This window comes from Ranitomeya imitator, chromosome 4, assembly GCF_032444005.1.
Source record: "Ranitomeya imitator isolate aRanImi1 chromosome 4, aRanImi1.pri, whole genome shotgun sequence".
Lineage (NCBI taxonomy): Eukaryota > Metazoa > Chordata > Amphibia > Anura > Dendrobatidae > Ranitomeya > Ranitomeya imitator.
The window spans coordinates 581207558-581228039 of record NC_091285.1 but is presented as its reverse complement, the minus strand read 5'-3'; positions in this window follow the sequence as shown (position 1 = coordinate 581228039).

Sequence of the window (20482 nt, the reverse complement as noted above, 5' to 3'; positions counted from 1 at the left end):
AAGCAGGGTGCAGCGAACCCAAACAAAATAGCAAATGCACAGGTGCAATACCTAATGAAACAGCCAGCCTTCAATAAGGGTTTGGCCGTGTGGTACACCAATGCACTAAGATAAAATGCTCTGTATGTGGCGTGTTCACACAAGGAATACAAAGCATCTGGCTACAGCCTATTAATAACGCCCTATGGCGGGCTGCCCAGTGCTAAGATGCATCCCGTGTGAACAGAGGCCACAGTGTACAGAACAATTTGGGCCCAGCTGCACCCTGCAAAAAATATACGTGCAAAAAAAAACATAAATATATGTAAGATATTAGTTGATATTAGGGCCATAATATGGAAGCTGGCAAATTTGCAGAGTACCTTGCTGGCTCTGAGATTTTTGTGATGACTGACAATAATCCGCTGGCATACCTGGAGAATGCCAGGCTGGGAGCCCTAGAGCAGAGGTGGGTAGCGCAGATGTCCAAGTTTAATTACCGGATTCGGTTCCGTTCTGGTAAAGAGAACTCCAATGCTGACGCACTGTCACAAGTGACTTGTGGTACTCCCAGGCATGTTGTGGACGAAGACCTTGAGGATACAGAGGTTCCTGACCTGACACGATTACCTGTGTTCGTGGATGTGGCATGGTTAAGTGGGGTGGCAACACGAGTCGCCACGTTGCTGGGAAAGACTCGTCAAGAGTGAGCCGATTTACAGGATGCGGACTCTGAGCTGTTACGTGTAAAGAAGTGGCTGAGTCAAAAGTTCTGGCCCAACGGAAGGGCAAGAGCTCAGCTGGGTGCAGAGGGGCAGAAACTGCTACGGCAGTGGGATCGATTGGCCATAACGGAAGGGGTACTGTATCGCTGGATCTACATAGCGGCAGAGCTGGGGTACCGTTGGCAGGTGGTGATCCCAGCCTCAATGGCTCCGGACATTGCCCGAGAGGCTCATATGCAGGGTGCACATTTTGGACCTGAAAAGACTTATAGATGGTTGCACCAATTTGTGTACACACCTGGCTTGGAAGAAGTCGTGAGAGAGGTGTGTGCTAAGTGCCGGCCCTGTGAATTGAATAAGTCCCCAGAACAGAGAGCTCCTGTTCAAACAATCGTGACGTCTGCCCCGCTGGAAGTATTAATGGTGGACTATCTGCCCATCGGGTACTCCAGCAGCGGTCATCATTCATGCCTGGTCATGACCAATCATTTCACAAAATTTGCTGTGGCCGTTCCCACTAAAGATCAGACTGCTAAGTCCGCAGCAGAGGCGATCTGTAAACATTTCATTCTGGTGTATGGGTGCCCCCAAAGAGTGCATTCAGACCAAGGTACCTGTTTTCAGGGTCAGCTCATGACTGAGTTGCTGCAGGTCTATGGGATTCAGCAATCACGGACGACGCCCTACCACCCGCAGGGAAATGGAGCTTGTGAGCGACTCAATTGAATGCTGCTACAGATGCTGAGAACGCTGGAACAAAGGCAAAAGGGTCGATGGCCTGAGTTTCTACCAGAACTTATGTGGGCTTACAATAACAGAGTCCATAACACTACAGGGTTCACGCCGTATGCAATGATGTTCGGCCGGCCTGGACGAGAAATCGGAGAGCTGAGACTGACGGTACCGGAAGAGCCGCAGTATCGTACAGCCAGTGAGTGGGTCCAGGATCACCAAAGAAAACTGCGAGAGATCCATCAGATAGTGAAAGAATGTGTATGGGATCATCCACACCTAGATCGAAAACCAGTGCACGGGGATGAGTTTCAGGTGGGTGACAGGGTGCTAGTGCGGGTTACACGTCCAGAGGGGAAGTTGAGTGACAGGTGGGAGGCTATGCCTTACACAGTAGTGGAAAGGGTGTTCCCAGGAGGAAGTGTGTACACAGTGGTCCCTGAGGGGTGTATCGGACCTCGTCGCACGATGCATCGGAACTGGCTAAAACGGTGTATATCCGACGCACCTGTCTGTTCCCCTGAGTCATCCGATCCAACGATGGTGCAACCGAGCAATGTTGAGAGTTACTGTTGGAATGACTGTGATGGCGATCTCCCTGAAATGCAGAGTCCAACAGTGCAAACTCCAGATATGCCCAATGATGTTACTGTTCCACCAGATACTACAAATGTTTCGTTGAACCCGACAGGTACTGGCTTACGGAGGTCAGAGAGGAGCACAGCTGGAATTCCTCCGATACGATATAATCCTGATGTGATCCTTAATGTGTTGCTTGTGAGTTGTGAGAAGCCATTTGTCGGGACGCCAAATTGAAAGTGGGGTGGAGTGTAAAGTGGTGATGTCTTTTTTTCTATCATAAACAGTGTTGATACAGTAATTTTGTTCAGCCACCGGAGGTCACCCATGAGTTAAAGACAAGAAGATTCTGGAAACAGGACAGTTACCTGAGAGAGAGTTTCTGGGCGTTTGAGAAGAAGCAGCGCGGTGATGGAGAGTGGGGAATCCAGATCTTGAGGCATTCCTGTTTTGGGACTGTGTGACTTCAAGAAAGCTATTCTTGTGAGTAAACAAAGAAGTGTCACCAACTGTGTAGTTAGCTAGGGATAGCTAGATAGGAATCACAGCCTAATTAAGGACAGTCTTGCATTAAGAATTGCCTGATAACTAATAGACACTGTGTGGATTCCTGCACTTCACGATTCTGGCTATGGGATATTCCTGGAATTATTTGTGAACTTTATCTGGATCTGCATCAGAAGATTTGGTGGCTCAAATACCTATTTAATCCGCTGCTGGACATCTGTATAACAAATTCAGTTATTTACCATTGAAGCATATATTGCAAAAGAGTACACTCTGAGCACTCAACAATAAGACAGTGCACTACGTATACATTGAGTATTTACTGTGATATATATATGTTGGGAAAAACCGGGTACCCGTGATCTATTGTAAACTAGGCGGGAGTAAGATTGTATTCCTGAGAGGACCACGTGTCACAGGCACAGTATAACCCCGTGTAGGCCCATTACAGTTAAGTGAGGGAGTGGTATAGTTGTGGGGTAGTCTGATTCCTGTCTGTGAAGCTGGCACTTGGGGTCTCTCAGGCTGCATAACTTGTATTCTGTGAGTTGTGGCTGTTGTGGCCCATATTGTGTTGGGAGAGAAAATTCTGTCATTTTTTGCATAAGTTATAAAGAAAAGTTGGTTTAATATCATATTGTGCTCTGAGTCATTCATAGCAACGCCGTCTTCTGTTCTCGAGCAGCGACCGGCATAACGGTCGTTACACTAGTAACCTGTAGATCAACCTCATATCTGCAGGTTAATAGTGTTTTTTCAGGTGACAGGTTCCCTTTAACTGTCTTTTACGCTGATATTGTCTTTCTACTCATTTGTTACATCCTCACATTCTATACTGTGAATATTTGTTTTCTATAGCCGGAGTCCTAGAGTGGGCCCTGGCTCTGACACATTGATTGGCCCCAAATATAATAAGGCCCTAAAGGCCAAGCAACATACGTGTTTGGTGTTTACAACATGATTAAAAGTTGACATGCACATGATGTTCTGTTTGAGCAATGAGTGGACCCCAGAGTCATTTTCTCTGGTGGTCCCTGAGTCTATAGTCATGCCAAATGCAGTATTTTCTGCTTTCTGTGTCAAACATTGTTATAACTAGTGTTGAGCGATACCGTCCAATATTTGAAAGTATCGGTATCGGATGGTATCGGCCGATATCCGAAAAATATCGGATATCGCCGATACCGATATCCGATACCAATACAAGTCAATGGGACACAAATATCGGAAGGTATCCTGTAATGGTTCCCAGGGTCTGAAGGAGAGGAAACTCTCCTTCAGGCTCTGGGATCCATATTCATGTGTAAAATAAAGAATAAAAATAAAAAATATTGCTATACTCACCCTCGGACGCGCCCTGGTTGTAACCGGGAGCCTTCCTTCCTAAGAATCAGCGCTTGAAGGACCTTTCGATGACGTCGCGGCTTGTGATTGGTCGCGGTAGCGTCATGTGACCGCTCACGCGACCAATCACAAGCCGCGACGTCATCGAAGGTCCTTAACGCGCTCATTCTTAGGAATGAGCGCATTAATGACTTTCGATGACGTCGCGGAGCGCGTTAAGGACTTTCGATGACGTCGCGGCTTGTGATTGGTCGCGTGAGCGGTCACATGACGCTACCGCGACCAATCACAAGCTGCGACGTCATCGAAAGGTCCTTCAAGCGCTCATTCTACCAAGGAAAGCATTGCGGTTGCAGCGGTGACAACCAGGGCGCGTCAGAGGGTAAGTATTTCAATATTTTTTATTTTTATTCTTTATTTTACACATAAATCTTACTCCCGATACCGATTCCCGATATCACAAAAATATCGGAACTCGGTATCGGAATTCCGATACCGCAAATATCGGCCGATACCCGATACTTGCGGTATCGGAATGCTCAACACTAGTTATAACATAAGGTTCTAAAAAAATGTGAAAAGCAAAAGAAAACAAGCAGTCTCAGTGTATTATTTATTGAGGATAGATAGACTCTCCTCTTAGGACGTGACATATAAATGGTTGTTGCAGATATTTCTATGGTGATAGTTGCCCTTGACAGAGTTCTTCTGTAGTTCTACCTCTCAGCGGTCTCCTCTGGAGATGACATGGCTCAGTGGTATTCACAAAGAATCTTTTGAAACAGATAAAAGCTTCATGAAGCCTGAATATAGATGGTTTATCTGAAACTGTCCTGTGGAAACGTTGTGTTATGGTCTTTCCAGTTGAACATGAATAGACAAGTCCAGTAGATACGTGTTGATCATCTACTAGAGCGTTAGGTAAGAAATGAGGTTCTTGCAGAGGGTTACAATCTATGTGATTGGTGATTGGTGAATCTTGAGACTTTGGAATAGTTATTCCATTGCTTTCATGTTTTTCTATCCCTTTCACTTTATTATTTATATTTGTGGTTTGTAATTTTCTTTCAACTGCTGAGCCTTCTATGTTTTCAGATTCCAGAATATGTTTCTGTATTTCGTAATTAGTTGTTCTATTATTCTTTATTTCCTTATGAGACTTATCTATGCAGATGGCAGGGGATAAGGTTGGCTTAATATTTGTTCCAAAATGTAATATGGTGCCTATTGGCAGATCTGTTCCTTTACTGGACTGTCTCTTTGATCTTCTAAAATTCATACTCAAAGATAACTTTTTGTAATAACTCTCGTGTGCAATTGGTAATGGCACTTTCCTTGGCACTGTATTGGAGCAATATTCCGTGGCTGCAATGGTCTTCTTAGATGATGGTGTTACGTTTTGCACTGGGATGTCCCTTTTGCGTTTTGGAGCAAGTTTTGACCCATTGCGACCCATGTAAGGTTCAGTACATAAACAAAACCCTTTCCAATTAGGAGATATCTGGCAACTTTCATTGTACATTTCCACTGATCTCTGAACAATTGGGGGGAAGGAAATCATTAGATTTTCGAAAATTTTCCTAAGGAAATGTATTCTTAGTTTTGAAACATTTCTGAAAGGCGATTCAACAGGCGAAGTAGATTGTGTCTCCTCTTCAATTCGTGGTGGAAGCCGTGGAGATAGTTCTGCAAAGGAAAAATGTTTTAATAAGTATTACTAATTTTTGAATAAAGCTGCAATATAACTACTTGCAAATGCTTAGATAAGTATTCCGTTCATACACACGTGGTCAAAATTGTTGGTACCCCTCGTTTAATGACAGAAAATCCCACAATGGTCACAGAAATAACTTGCATCAGACAAAAGTAATAATAAATAAGGGCAGCACGGTGGCTCAGTGGTTAGCACTGGAGCCTTGCAGCACTGGGGTCCTGGGTTCAAATCCCACCAAGGACAACATCTGCAAAGAGTTTGTATGTCCGTGTTTGCGTGGGTTTCCTCCGGGTTCTCTAGTTTCCTCCCACATTCCAAAGACATACTGATAGGGAATTTAGATTGTGAGCCCCAATGGGGACAGTGATGATAATGTCTGCAAACTGTAAAGTGCTGCAGAATATGTTAGCGCTATATAAAAATAAAGATGTTTATTATTTAAATAAAGATTATTATAAATAAAAGATCTATGAACATGAACAAATGAAAGTCAGACATTGCTTTTCTACCATGCTTCCACAGAATAAAAAAAAAATAAAACTCATGAATTAGGCCTGGACAGAAATGATGGTACCCTTAACTTAATAATTTGTTGCACACCCTTTTGAGGCAATCACTGCAATCAAACGATTCCTGTAATTGTCAATGAGACTTCTGCACCTCTTGACAGGTATTTTGTCCCACTCCTCAAGGGCAAACTGCTCCAGTTGTCTTGTGTATGAAGGTTGCCTTTTCCAGACGGCAAGTTTCAGCTCTTTCCAAAGATGCTCAATAGGATTTAGGTCAGGGCTCACAGAAGACCTCTTCAGAATAGTCCAATGCTTTCCTCTTAGCCGTTCTTGGGTGTTTTTAGCTGTGTGTTTTGGGTCATTATCCTGTTACAAAACCCATGACCTGCGACTGAGATCAAGCTTTCTGATACTGCGCAACACATTTCTCTCTAGAATCCCTTGATAATCTTGAGATTTCATTGTACCCTGCACAGATTCTAGTTATCCTGTGCCAGATGCAGCAAAGCAGCCCCAGAACATAACAGAGCCTCCTCCATGTTTCACAGTAGGGACAGTGTTCTTTTCTTGATATCCTTCATTTTTCCATCTGTGAACATAGAGCTGATGTGCCTTGCCAAAAAGTTAAATTTTTGTCTCATGTGTCCATAGGACATTCTCTCAGAAGCTTTGCATCTTGTCAACATGTAGTTTTGCAAATTCCAGTCTGGCTTTTTTATATATTGTTTTCAACAATGGTGTCCTCCTTGGTCATCTCCCATAAAGTCCAGTTTGGCTTATGCAGCGACGGATGGTGCGATCTGACACTGTTCCTTGAGATTGAAGTTCACCTTTAATCTGTTTAGAAATTTTTCTAGGCTCTTTCGTTACTATTCGTATCCGTCTCTTTGATTTGTCATCAACTTTCCTCCTGTGGCCATGTCCAGGGAGGTTGGCTACAGTCCCATGGATCTTATATTTCTGAATAATATGTGCAACTGTAGTCACAGGAACATCAAGCTGCTTGGAGATGGTCTTATAACTTTTACCTTTAACATGTTTGTCTATAATTGTCTTTCTAATCTCCTGAGACAACACTTTCCTTTGCTTCCTCTGGTCCATGTTGAGTGTGATACGCACCATGACACCAAACAGCACAGTGAGTATCTGTAGCCCTATATACAGGCCACTCACTGATTCCAAGATTGTAGACACCTGTGATGCTAGTTAGTGGACACACCGTGATTTAACATGTCCCTTTTGTCACATTATTTTCAGGGGTACCATCATTTATGTCCAGGCCTATTTCATGAGTTTTATTTTCTTTTTTAATTTTGTGGAAGCATGGTTGAAAAGCAATGTCCGACTTTCATTTGTTCATTTTCATAGATCTTTTATTTATTATTACTTTAGTCAGATTCAAGTTATTTCTGTGACCACTGGGATTTTATTTTGTCACTAAATGAAGGGTAGCAACAATTTTAACATGTAAATATCTCAGAGGTTTCAGAAATATCATGCGCACAGTTTGTTTTTTTGGCCTCAGTATTTTGTGCAAAACCTGAGCTTTTGCAGAATGGAACATGTCACTTTTTTCAGCATTTTTTTTCAGAGTATTTTACCCATTGAAAGCAATTGGTGGTGCAAAAAATGCTGAAAAAACACAGGTATAAGGTTTTGCTGCGTTTTCAGTGCCAAAACCTGATGAAGTAGAATCAGATTATTTTTTTTGGCACTAAACTTTATCAGCATGCACAAGAGACAAATGTAGCATGACAAAAACGCTGCAAAAAACACAATAAAAGCTAAGCAAAACTTTCTTTTTTGAAGCAAGTTTCTTACTGCGAAGAGAGTAGGTTTTTCCTGTGGAAAAAATGTACCAAAAAGGCATGTGAATATAGACAAAAAGAGGTCGTTTTTGAAGAATGGGAAAAGATAGATGTTGCAATATGTCACCTATTCGTTAATTTCATGCCTAGAAGACTTGGTGCTGTCCTCTAAAATCATGGAGATCATCAAAATACTAAATGTTGTAGCTTTTAATGTGGAGTGTATTCATTTTTCCATCAACTTCTTTGAGTAAAAATGAAGGTTTTGTAATGAAAGTTATGTTATTGACTTGCTTTTATATTTTGGGTTAAAAAATGTGTTAGGAAACTCAGTCTTATAAAAAAAAATTTAAATTGTTTTTCTATTCAGTGAGATATTGATTCTCAAAGAGGATGTACTCATTTATGGTGAGCACTGTATGTTCATAATTTTACCTGTTTGGGTATATTGAAAAATGGCCTGAACTACTTGGATGCTATGGAGACACAGATTTCAAATATGTAATTATTAACTCTGAACTCAATTTCACACCCTTGCTGTAAGCCTGAAAGGGTCCATTGTCAGTATGCCAATAAAGCATCTAGGAACCTGCTGTGCTATTTCTCTGAGCTCAGGATTCCAGGGGATGCATCATAATGCAGGTACCATGCGATAAGTATTGCAAAGATTAAATATGGTTCTCTTCATTTACCCACTAATTATAGTAGTTCTTGGATATTTTTCATAGTAATAGATTCTCTTTAAAAAAAGATATCTAGTCTTGATAGCCAAGGGGTCTTCATCCTTAAGAAGAAATAACACCCCAGATTCCTGGTTGTTACAGTGACATTGCTTTCCTCATGGGGAGAGTGATGTCATGCTTGGAAGGGATGAAGGATCTCTCTTTTCAGGTAATCACAAGCATACAACATGTTCATACTCCAGGCCAGAAGGGGGAGCTCTGATCCAGCTTGTGGGTGCCTCCCCTATATATATTCTGGTCTGGAGAGAAAGTCAGGTTCAGACAGTCTGTCAGAGGGACAGAGAAGAGAGCAGTCAGACAGTGAAAGTCAGGAAGACTGCAGGGGCCGTGCAGCCACGAGAAGTGCTGCAGCTCCTGGCAAGAGACAGAAGAAAAGGAAGAACAGATTGCAGTGAGCGTGTATGGGAAGTGGAGCGCAGAAAAGTGAAGAACTGGGGAGTTAGCTGCGACTGGGCTACCTCCCTACTGAGCACAGACACAGGTAGCCGGAGGACCGAGGTTGTGAAGGATTCCACGTCTCACAGCAGAAACCGGCAGGACAGCTGGATTACAAGTCACCTGTCCGCCATTACACCTGAGGACACAGTAGCATAGAGCCTGGGTTGTGATAGCGACCCTGAAAAAAGGCTCGAGCTACCTGTCTTCCGGGTAGAGTCCTTCCAACCTGGAGGACAGAGAGAACATGTGAGGACCTTGTGACAGGCTTAAGGCAGCAAGGAACTACACTACAGTGCTAGAGGGAAGGCTTCTAACCCCACCTGGTAAGGGTGACTCCCAACTCGCTTACAAGCCGGCCGGACCACTGACACCCGTGATCCAGCACCTGGACTGTGGCTGCCTGAATTCATCAGTAAACTAGGTAAAGACACTGCAAACCTGTGTCCTCCGTTTCTTGCTATACCACCCACCATCTTCATCTATACACTGGGAGCGCAGGGAACCCAGCTTTAACTGTGTGAGGCCATACCATCTTAGCTGCCATAACATCACCCCAGTGGATCCCTTTAAGCAGCGTCGGTCATCCCTGACCGAGTACCACAGATGGCGTCATGAACTTGTATTATTTTTACAACCCCTTTAAAGACTGCCTCTTTTACTTGGGCGTCCAGGGCCACGGACCGGGTCGCCACTTGTTATGATCAGGTAATTCAGAACCACAATGGACATTGAAGTTCAGAGGATACAAAGTGACCTGACAATTACCAAACACAAAGGACGAGCTCTGAGACGTGGGAACTCTGCTTACCGCAATCCCTAATCCTAACACACCACACTAGAGGTAGCCGTGGATTGCGCCTAACGCTCCCTATGCAACTCGGCACAGCCTGAGAAACTAACTAGCCCTGAAGATAGAAAAATAAGCCTACCTTGCCTCAGAGAAATTCCCCAAAGTAAAAGGCAGCCCCCCACATATAATGACTGTGAGTAAGATGAAAATACAAACACAGAGATGAAATAGATTTAGCAAAGTGAGGCCCGACTTACTGAATAGACCGAGGATAGGAAAGAAGCTTTGCGGTCAACACAAAAACCTACAAACAACCACGCAGAGGGGCAAAAAGACCCTCCGCACCGACTAACGGTACGGAGGTGCTCCCTCTGCGTCTCAGAACTTCCAGCAAGCAAGAAAAACCAATAAAGCAAGCTGGACAGAAAAAATAGCAAGCAAAAATAACACAAGCAAAACTTAGCTTATGGAAACAGGAACACATGGGCTACTTGCACAGTGAACAAGTCTGTAAGAACATGTTCACACACCACCAAGAAACCTGAAGACACAAAAGAGAATGGTAAAACCAAAAACACTCAGTTTGAAAAAATGTTTGCAGTAATCCGCAAGTGCTAGTAAAAGATGTAAATAACAGGGTATTTGGTTGATACGTTTTTTGCAAAAAATGTATACTAAGCTGCTCTACCAATCTTCACGGTATACCCATATCAGAGCAGTCCTAACTAATGTATGCAATCCCTATCTGATGTATTTAAAAACCTGATCATCTGTATATTACCTGTGTGAACAGGGTTCAGAGAGGAAAAATCCATGTGTGCATACAGGGCAGAACAGCTTTTGTGCAGCTAGCCCAAGAGGAGTGGTGGAACTCCCCAGTCTTGTAGACACAAGAGAACAATCATGGAAACAGGAACACATGGGCTACTTGCACAGTGAACAAGTCTGTAAGAACATGTTCACACACCACCAAGAAACCTGAAGACACAAAAGAGAATGGTAAAACCAAAAACACTCAGTTTGAAAAAATGTTTGCAGTAATCCGCAAGTGCTAGTAAAAGATGTAAATAACAGGGTATTTGGTTGATACGTTTTTTGCAAAAAATGTATACTAAGCTGCTCTACCAATCTTCACGGTATACCCATATCAGAGCAGTCCTAACTAATGTATGCAATCCCTATCTGATGTATTTAAAAACCTGATCATCTGTATATTACCTGTGTGAACAGGGTTCAGAGAGGAAAAATCCATGTGTGCATACAGGGCAGAACAGCTTTTGTGCAGCTAGCCCAAGAGGAGTGGTGGAACTCCCCAGTCTTGTAGACACAAGAGAACAATCATGGAAACAGGAACACATGGGCTACTTGCACAGTGAACAAGTCTGTAAGAACATGTTCACACACCACCAAGAAACCTGAAGACACAAAAGAGAATGGTAAAACCAAAAACACTCAGTTTGAAAAAATGTTTGCAGTAATCCGCAAGTGCTAGTAAAAGATGTAAATAACAGGGTATTTGGTTGATACTTAGCTTATGCAGGATAGACAGGCCACAGGAACGATCCAGGAGGAAGCAAGACCAATACTAGAACATTGACTGGAGGCCAGGATCAAAGCACCAGGTGGAGTTAAATAGAGCAGCACCTAACGACTTAACCTCATCACCTGAGGAAGGAAACTCAGAAGCCGCAGTACCACTCTCATCCACCAAAGGAAGCTCATAGACAGAACCAGCCGAAGTACCACTCTCGACCACAGGAGGGAGCTTGGCCACAGAATTCACAACAGCCGCTGCCATGACAGATCCCCTTTAAGTACCGGACCTGGTACCGAGTAACCCCTAGGCCCTGGCGGGCGTTCCAAAGACACCTATAGAGAAGATTTGAGGATCATGATCCCATGGCTAACAAGACTAGATTTATATATAAGGGCGAGAAGGCACTATCTAGAGAACAGAGTGGAGTAGGAACAAAAAAAAGTACAAAGCTAAGATTCAAAGGTAAAAGTGAACAGTGGAAATACAGTGAATTAAAGAACAGTAAGAACACGGTAATATGGCTAAAATAGGGTATTTACACAATATTATTTATACGCTGTCGTTCTATAATCACCATTAAGCAACTATTCTTGTCAACAACGTCTCAATCCTAATACCTTGACCTTGGGTGCGTCACTGTCAAAAACGGGCCTGTCACTGTCATCACCCACAAGCAATATGAAGTGCCGTACAGGCCCCAAGAGGAGTCTAAATTACTGTTAGGCCGCAATTCCTGTATCGATTAATCACTTGGCACACCCGACACGCTGGTCACCTCCGTTTCCTGAAGCACAGCCCCAATCCCCCCTCTGTACCATACATTTGTACCAGGGGTAGCAGCTCAGATGAGTGTCCTTCTTCTGCAGCCCGCCGGTCACCTCTCCCAGTTCCGGCCCTGCTCGCACGACTTGGGTCTCCCAACTTGGTTGTCTCACCTTCATGTCTGGTTATTTCGAGTCTTCACTCGGGTATTGTCTCTCAGGTCTTCACTCTGGTTTGATTGCTTGGATCTTCATTCGGGTCTGGTCTCTCAAGTCTGGTCTCTCAGGTCTTCACTGGGGTTTGATCGCTCAGATCTTCACTCGAGTCTCGTCTCTTGAGTCTGCTCTCTCCGGTCTTCGATTGGTTCAGGTCTCTCAGATCTTCAATCGGCTCTGGTCTCTCAGGTCTTCACTTAGGTCTGGTCTCCACTCAGGTCTGTTCTCTCAGGTCTTCACTCGGGTCTGGGCTCTCAGGTCTTCACTCAGGCTTGGTGTTTTTGGTTTTCACTCGAATCTTGTCTCTTGTAATGGAAGCTAGAAGCCAACTTTGCTGCTCACACATCCATTCTGCTATGGGTCCAGGCACCGACTCCTCCCCTTCTCTGCCTTCCCTGGCATTTTATAATTATTAACTGCACTACAGCTGTCAAATGACCTGGTGTTGCCTCTAATCTTTTCAGTCAGGGGACGTGCACTTCGCTCTTCAGTTCCTACTAGTGTAATTCTCTCTAGTTTTTCTTTTCTTATCATCTTTGTTCAGCAGATGCAGCGTTCACTTGCAGACTCTCAGTTTTGGCATTACTGTTTGTGTCTCCTCACTCTTTCATCCCTTTACAGCAACATTTAGACAAGTTAAGATTAAAGGGAATCTATCAGCAGGTTTTTTCTGTGTAATCTGAGTACAGGTGAGGTAGGGGTTTAAACAGAGATTTTAATGATGTGTTACTTATCAGGCTGTCTGCTGTTTTTTACTTACAATGAAGGTTTTATCACTAAGACATCATCATTGCTGTGACTAGCTGACCTGTCAGCACAGGCCACCTCCTTCCCCTCCTGTGATAAGCAGCTTACCGTCTATGGACAATGTACGCAGAAAGCCTGGTGTGGGCAGGGGCAGCTCTCTTAGTTCTGCTGCTTTGCTAATTCTAATAACTATAATTGTGTAAGAACTGCCGCATCCATTAATCTAAGTGATACATCGCTGGATTCAGGGTCTCTTTGCCTACATCAGGCTGCTCTCAGATGAGGTAGCCAAAACCTGATGACAGATTCCCTTTAAGGCTAGGTTAACGGAATGTGATAACGCAATGTCCAAAAAGGGATTGCGTTTGGCAATCCCGCTAGCGCAGATGCCCGATCTGCGCTAGCGAAGAACGGACCCTGAACGCTTCAAGTAGCGTTCGAGGTCCGTCTGAAAATAACGGGACATCGCTGACGCATGCCAAAAAAAGGCATACGTTAGCGATGCGTTGTTACATTGCGGTCAATGGGTGCGCTAACGGATCCGTTACATATCGTTAATTGCGCCATGTGACGGATTCCGTTAGCGGACACCCACTAACGCAATGAGAACCTAACCTTAGGCAAGTGATTATTTCTCTTTTGTTGCATGGTGATCTTTGTAATTTTGGTAAGAAAAATTGTAATGTAAGGGTGGTTTCACACTTACGTTTTTGTCTGCAGCGTTTTTTTTTTTTTTCAAAAAAACGCATGCGTTTTTTTTTCCTATATTTAACATTGAAAACGCATGCGTTTTTTTGTGTACGCGTTTGGTCGCGTTTTGTGACGCATGCATTTTTTTACTGCATGCGTTCATTTTCTGAAATGCTACTTGTAGTATTTTTAGAAGCGTTTTTTGGACCAAAAAAAAACGCATGCGTTTTCATGCGTTTTTTTGGGTCAAAAAATACATTGGAGTCAATGGGGATGCATGCGTTTTTTTATTAAAAAACCAGAAAACACACTGATATGCCACCCCCCAACATAAAGGTGATAAAGGGAACCTAACCCTACCCCTAACCCTACCCCTAACCCTAAGGGATCCTAACCCTAACCCTACCCCTAACCCTACCCCTAACCCTAACCCTAAGGGATCCTAACCCTACCCCTAACCCTAAGGGATCCTAACCCTAACCCTACCCCTAACCCTACCCCTAACCCTACCTCTAACCCTAAGGGATCCTAACCCTAACCCTAATCCCTTTATGGTTAGGGTTAGGGGTAGGGTTAGGGGTAGGGTTAGGGTTAGGATCCCTTAGGGTTAGGGTTAGGGGTAGGGTTAGGGGTAGGGTTAGGGGTAGGGTTAGGATCCCTTAGGGTTAGGGGTAGGGTTAGGGGTAGGGTTAGGGTTAGGATCCCTTAGGGTTAGGGGTAGGGTTAGGGGTAGGATCCCTTTAGGGTTAGGGTTATGATCCCTACCCATAACCCTACCCCTACCCCTAACCCTAACCCTAACTATTTCTGTTTATAGTGGGTTTTTTACTTTATTTTGATGATTGGCAGCTGTCACACATTTCTCAGCATGCGTTTAAAAAACGCAAACGCATGTAAAAACGCATGTAAACGCGTCAAAACGCCGCGTTTTTTTCACCACATGCAAAAACGCATGCGTCAAAAAAACGCAGCGTTTACACGCATTTACATGCGTTTTTTCACCATGCTTTTTTTTGCGTTTTTCACCGCAAAAACGCACCCCAAAAAACGCCAATGTGAAACCAGCCTAAGTCAATGGATCCTATTTATTTTAATAAAATTCAACATGGTCGCAGGGGACAGACAACACCAGTTCATATGTGATTTTTCACAGAATCCATCATGATCAGTTTTATCATTAAAGTCAGTAGGTGATGCCATACAAATCGATGTCATATTGTCTTCAGTTTCTCAATCAGTTGAAATTAGTTAATGATGAAAAAATCCGCTGCTTTCTGGTATTAGTAATGGATTATTATTCTAAATCATCATAATTTCTTGTTTCTATGAATATTGTGAATATAAGAATAATAACATGGGATAGAATACCTTTGTTCTTACAGGATGGGCATTTATTTTCCTCACTAAACTGGAGATCAATCTGTTTTAAAAAGAGATTGTGGAAAGCAAAGTCAGTATATTAATATTCATTGTGCAGAACAGACATAACTAGGCCACAAGGCATTGCAATGAAATAGATATGTAAAATCATACTTAGGGTATGTACCCATATGTGAGAAAAAAACAGTCCGTAATCTGGTCCGAAAAAACGAACGAGTGGCAGGCGAGTGTCATGTGAGTACAATGCGAGTACAATGCAACTTTCACACATAGCATCCGATTTACATCCGAGTGCATTGCGATTGCTATCCGATTACAATGCGATTTTAACATGAGCTTTTACGTACAGCAGTTCTCTGTCATTTACACATTGTTTTCAAAGGAAATATTAGTCAAAAACATACACATACAGTGGGGCAAAAAAGTATTTAGTCAGTCAGCAATAGTGAAAGTTCCACCACTTAAAAAGATGAGAGGCGTCTGTAATTTACATCATAGGTAGACCTCAACTATGGGAGACAAACTGAGAAAAAAAAATCCAGAAAATCACATTGTCTGTTTTTTTATCATTTTATTTGCATATTATGGTGGAAAATAAGTATTTGGTCAGAAACAAACAATCAAGATTTCTGGCTCTCACAGACCTGTAACTTCTTCTTTAAGAGTCTCCTCTTTCCTCCACTCATTACCTGTAGTAATGGCACCTGTTTAAACCTGTTATCAGTATAAAAAGACACCTGTGCACACCCTCAAACAGTCTGACTCCAAACTCCACTATGGTGAAGACCAAAGAGCTGTCAAAGGACACCAGAAACAAAATTGTAGCCCTGCACCAGGCTGGGAAGACTGAATCTGCAATAGCCAACCAGCTTGGAGTGAAGAAATCAACAGTGGGAGCAATAATTAGAAAATGGAAGACATACAAGACCACTGATAATCTCCCTCGATCTGGTGCTCCACGCAAAATCCCACCCCGTGGGGTCAGAATGATCACAAGAATGGTGAGCAAAAATCCCAGAACCACGCGGGGGGACCTAGTGAATGAACTGCAGAGAGCTGGGACCAATGTAACAAGGCCTACCATAAGTAACACACTACGCCACCATGGACTCAGATCCTGCAGTGCCAGACGTGTCCCACTGCTTAAGCCAGTACATGTCCGGGCCCGTCTGAAGTTTGCTAGAGAGCATTTGGATGATCCAGAGGAGTTTTGGGAGAATGTCCTATGGTCTGATGAAACCAAACTGGAACTGTTTGGTAGAAACACAACTTGTCGTGTTTGGAGGAAAAAGAATACTGAGTTGCATCCATCAAACACCATACCTACTGTAAAGCATGGTGGTGGAAACATCATGCTTTGGGGCTGTTTCTCTGCAAAGGGGCCAGGACGACTGATCCGGGTACATGAAAGAATGAATGGGGCCATGTATCGTGAGATTTTGAGTGCAAACCTCCTTCCATCAGCAAGGGCATTGAAGATGAAATGTGGCTGGGTCTTTCAACATGACAATGATCCAAAGCACACCGCCAGGGCAACGAAGGAATGGCTTCGTAAGAAGCATTTCAAGGTCCTGGAGTGGCCTAGCCAGTCTCCAGATCTCAACCCTATAGAAAACCTTTGGAGGGAGTTGAAAGTCCGTGTTGCCAAGCGAAAAGCCAAAAATATCACTGCTCTAGAGGAGATCTGCATGGAGGAATGGGCCAACATACCAACAACAGTGTGTGGCAACCTTGTGAAGACTTACAGAAAACGTTTGACCTCTGTCATTGCCAACAAAGGATATATTTCAAAGTATTGAGATGAAATTTTGTTTCTGACCAAATACTTATTTTCCACCATAATATGCAAAAAAATGTTAAAAAAACAGACAATGTGATTTTCTGGATTTTTTTTTTCTCAGTTTGTCTCCCATAGTTGAGGTCTACCTATGATGTAAATTACAGACGCCTCTCATCTTTTTAAGTGGTGGAACTTGCACTATTGCTGACTGACTAAATACTTTTTTGCCCCACTGTATATATATATATATATATATATATATATATACTGTATATATACACACACTACCGTTCAAAAGTTTACGGTCACTTAGAATTTTCCTTAGTTTTGAAAGAAGAGCACAGTTTTTTCCCAATGAAGCTAACATTAAATGATTCAGAAATACACTCTATACATTGTTAATGTGGTAAATGACTATTCTAGCTGCAAATGTCTGATTTGTAATGCAATATCTTCATAGGTGTATAGAGGCCCATTTCCAACAACCATCACTCCAGTGTTCTTATGGTACTCTGTATTTGCTAATTGTGTAAGAAGGCTAATGGATGGTTATAATACCCTTGAAAACCCTTGTGCAAGTATGTTAGCACAGCTGAAAACAGTTTGGCTGATTAGAGAACCTATAAACCTGACCTTCCTTTGAGCTAGTTGAGAATCTGGAGCATTACATTTGTTGGTTCCATTAAACTCTCAAAATGGCCAGAAAAAAAGAACTTTCATGTGAAACTCGACAGTCTTTTCTTGTTCTTAGAAATGAAGGCTATTCTATGCGATAAATTGCCAAGAAACGGAAGATTTCCTACAACGGTGTGTACTACTCCCTTCAGAGGAGAGCACAAACAGGCTATAACCAGAGTAGAAAGAGAAGTGGTAGGCCCCGCTGCACAATTGAGCAACAAGACAAGTACATTAGAGTCTGCAGTTTGAGGAATTGACGCCTCACAGGTCCTCAACTGGCAGCTACATTAAATAGTACACGTAAAACGCCAGTGTCAACGTCTACAGTGAAGAGGCGACTCCGGGATGCTGGCCTTCAGGGCAGAGTGGCAAATAAAAAGCCATATCTGAGACTGGCTAATAAAAGGAAAAGATTAATATGAGTAAAAGAACACAGACATCAGACAGTGGAAGATTGGAAAAAGTGTTATGGACAGACGAATACAAATTTGAGGTGTTTGGATCACACAGAAGAACATTTTTGAGACGCAGAACAACTGAAAAGATGCTGGAAGAGTGCCTGACTCCATCTGTCAAGCATGGTGGAGGTAATGTGATGGTCTGGGGTTGCTTTGGTGCTGGTAAATTGGGAGATTTGTACAAGGTAAAAGGGATGTTGAATAAGGAACACTGTTACTCCATTTTGCAACGCCATGCCATACCCTGTGGACAGCCAATTTCATCCTACAACAGGACAATGACCCAAAACACACTTCCAAATTATGCAAGAACTATTTAGGGATGAAGCAGGCAGCTGGTATCTATCTGTAATGGAGTGGCCAGCGCAGTCACCAGATCTCAACCCCATTGAGCTGTTGTGGGAGCAGCTTGACCGTATGGTACGCAAAAAGTGCTCATCAAGCTAAACCAACTTGTGGGAAGGGCTTCTGGAAGCATGGGGGGAAATTTCTCCAGATTACCTCAGCAAATTAACTGCTAGAATGCCAAAGGTCTGCAATGCTGTAATTGCTGCAAATGGAGCATTCTTTGACGAAAGCAAAGTTTGAAAGAGAAAATTATTATTTCAAATAAAAAATCTTTTTTTTTTAACCTTGTCAATTTCTGGACCAGATTTTCAATTCATTTGGAAACTCATTTGATTAATTTAAGTATAAGTCTTCATGGAAAGCACAAAATTGTCTGGGTGGCCCTAAAATTTTGGACGGTGGTGTGTGTGTATGTATATATATTTATATATATATATATATATATACAGTACAGAGCAAAAGTTTGGATACACCTTCCCGTTTAAAGATTTTTCTGTATGTTCATGACTATGAAAATTGTGCATTCGCACTGAAGGCATCAAAACTATGAATCCATACATGTGGAATTATATACTTAACAAAAAAAGTGTGAAACAACTGAAAATATGTGTTATATTCTAGGTTCTTCAAAGTAGCCACCTTTTGCTTTGATGACTGCTTTGCACACTTTTGGCATTCTCTTGATGAGCTTCAAGAGGTAGTCACCAGAAATGGTTTTCACTCACTTCACAGGTGTGCCCTGTCAGGTTTAATAAGTTGGATTTCTTACCTTATAAATGGGGTTGGGACCATCAGTTGTGTTGAGCAGAAGTCTGGTGGATACACCAGTTGATAGTCCTACTGAATAGACTGTTAGAATTTGCATTATGGCAAGAAAAAAACAGCTGAGTAAAGTAAAAAGAGTGGCCATCATTACTTTAAGAAATGAAGGTCAGTCAGTCCAAAAAATTGGGAAAACTTTGAAAGTGTCCCCAAGTGCAGTGGCAAAAACCATCAAGCGCTACAAAGAAACTGGCTCACATTGGTACCGCCCCAGGAAAGGAAGACCAAGAGTCACCTCTGCTTCTGAGGATAAGTTTATCCGAATCACCAGCCTCATAAATCGCAGGTTAACAGCAGCTCAGATTAGAGACCAGGTCAATGCCACACAGAGTTCTAGCAGCAGACACATCTCTACAACAACTGTTAAGAGGAGACTTTGTGCAGCAGGCCTTCATGGTAAAATAGCTGCTAGGAAACCACTGCTAAGGACAGGCAACAAGCAGAAGAGACTTGTTTGGACTAAAGAACACAAGGAATTGACATTAGACCAGTGGAAATCTGTGCTTTGGTCTGATGAGTCAAAATTTGAGATCTTTGGTTCCAACCACCGTGTCTTTGTGCGACGCAGAAAAGGTGAATGGATGGACTCCACATGCCTGGTTCCCATCGTGAAGCATGGAGGAGGAGGTGTGATGGTGTGGGGGTGCTTTGCTGGTGACATTTCTGGGGATTTATTCAAAATTGAAGGCAAAGAGTGTGCAAAGCAGTCATCAAAGCAAAAGGTGGCTACTTTGAAGAACCTAGAATATAACACATATTTTCAGTTGTTTCACACTTTTTTGTTAAGTATATAATTCCACATGTGTTAATTCATAGTTTTGATGCCTTCAGTGTGAATGTACAATTTTCATAGTCATGAAAATACAGAAAAATCTTTAAATGAGAAGGTGTGTCCAAACTTTTGGTCTGTACTGTATATATACAGTATATATAATATACTGTAGATAGATAGATAAAAGAAAAGCCACCAATTCCCATGCGTGTAGAGTAAAATCACACTGACAGGTTAGAATAGAATAGATAGAATAGATATATACACATAGAATACATATATATAATAATAATCTTTATTTTTATATAGCGCTAACATATTCCGCAGCGCTTTACAGTTTTGCACACATTATCATCACTGTCCCCGATGGGGCTCACAATCTAAATTCCCTATCAGTATGTCTTTGGAATATGGGAGGAAACCCA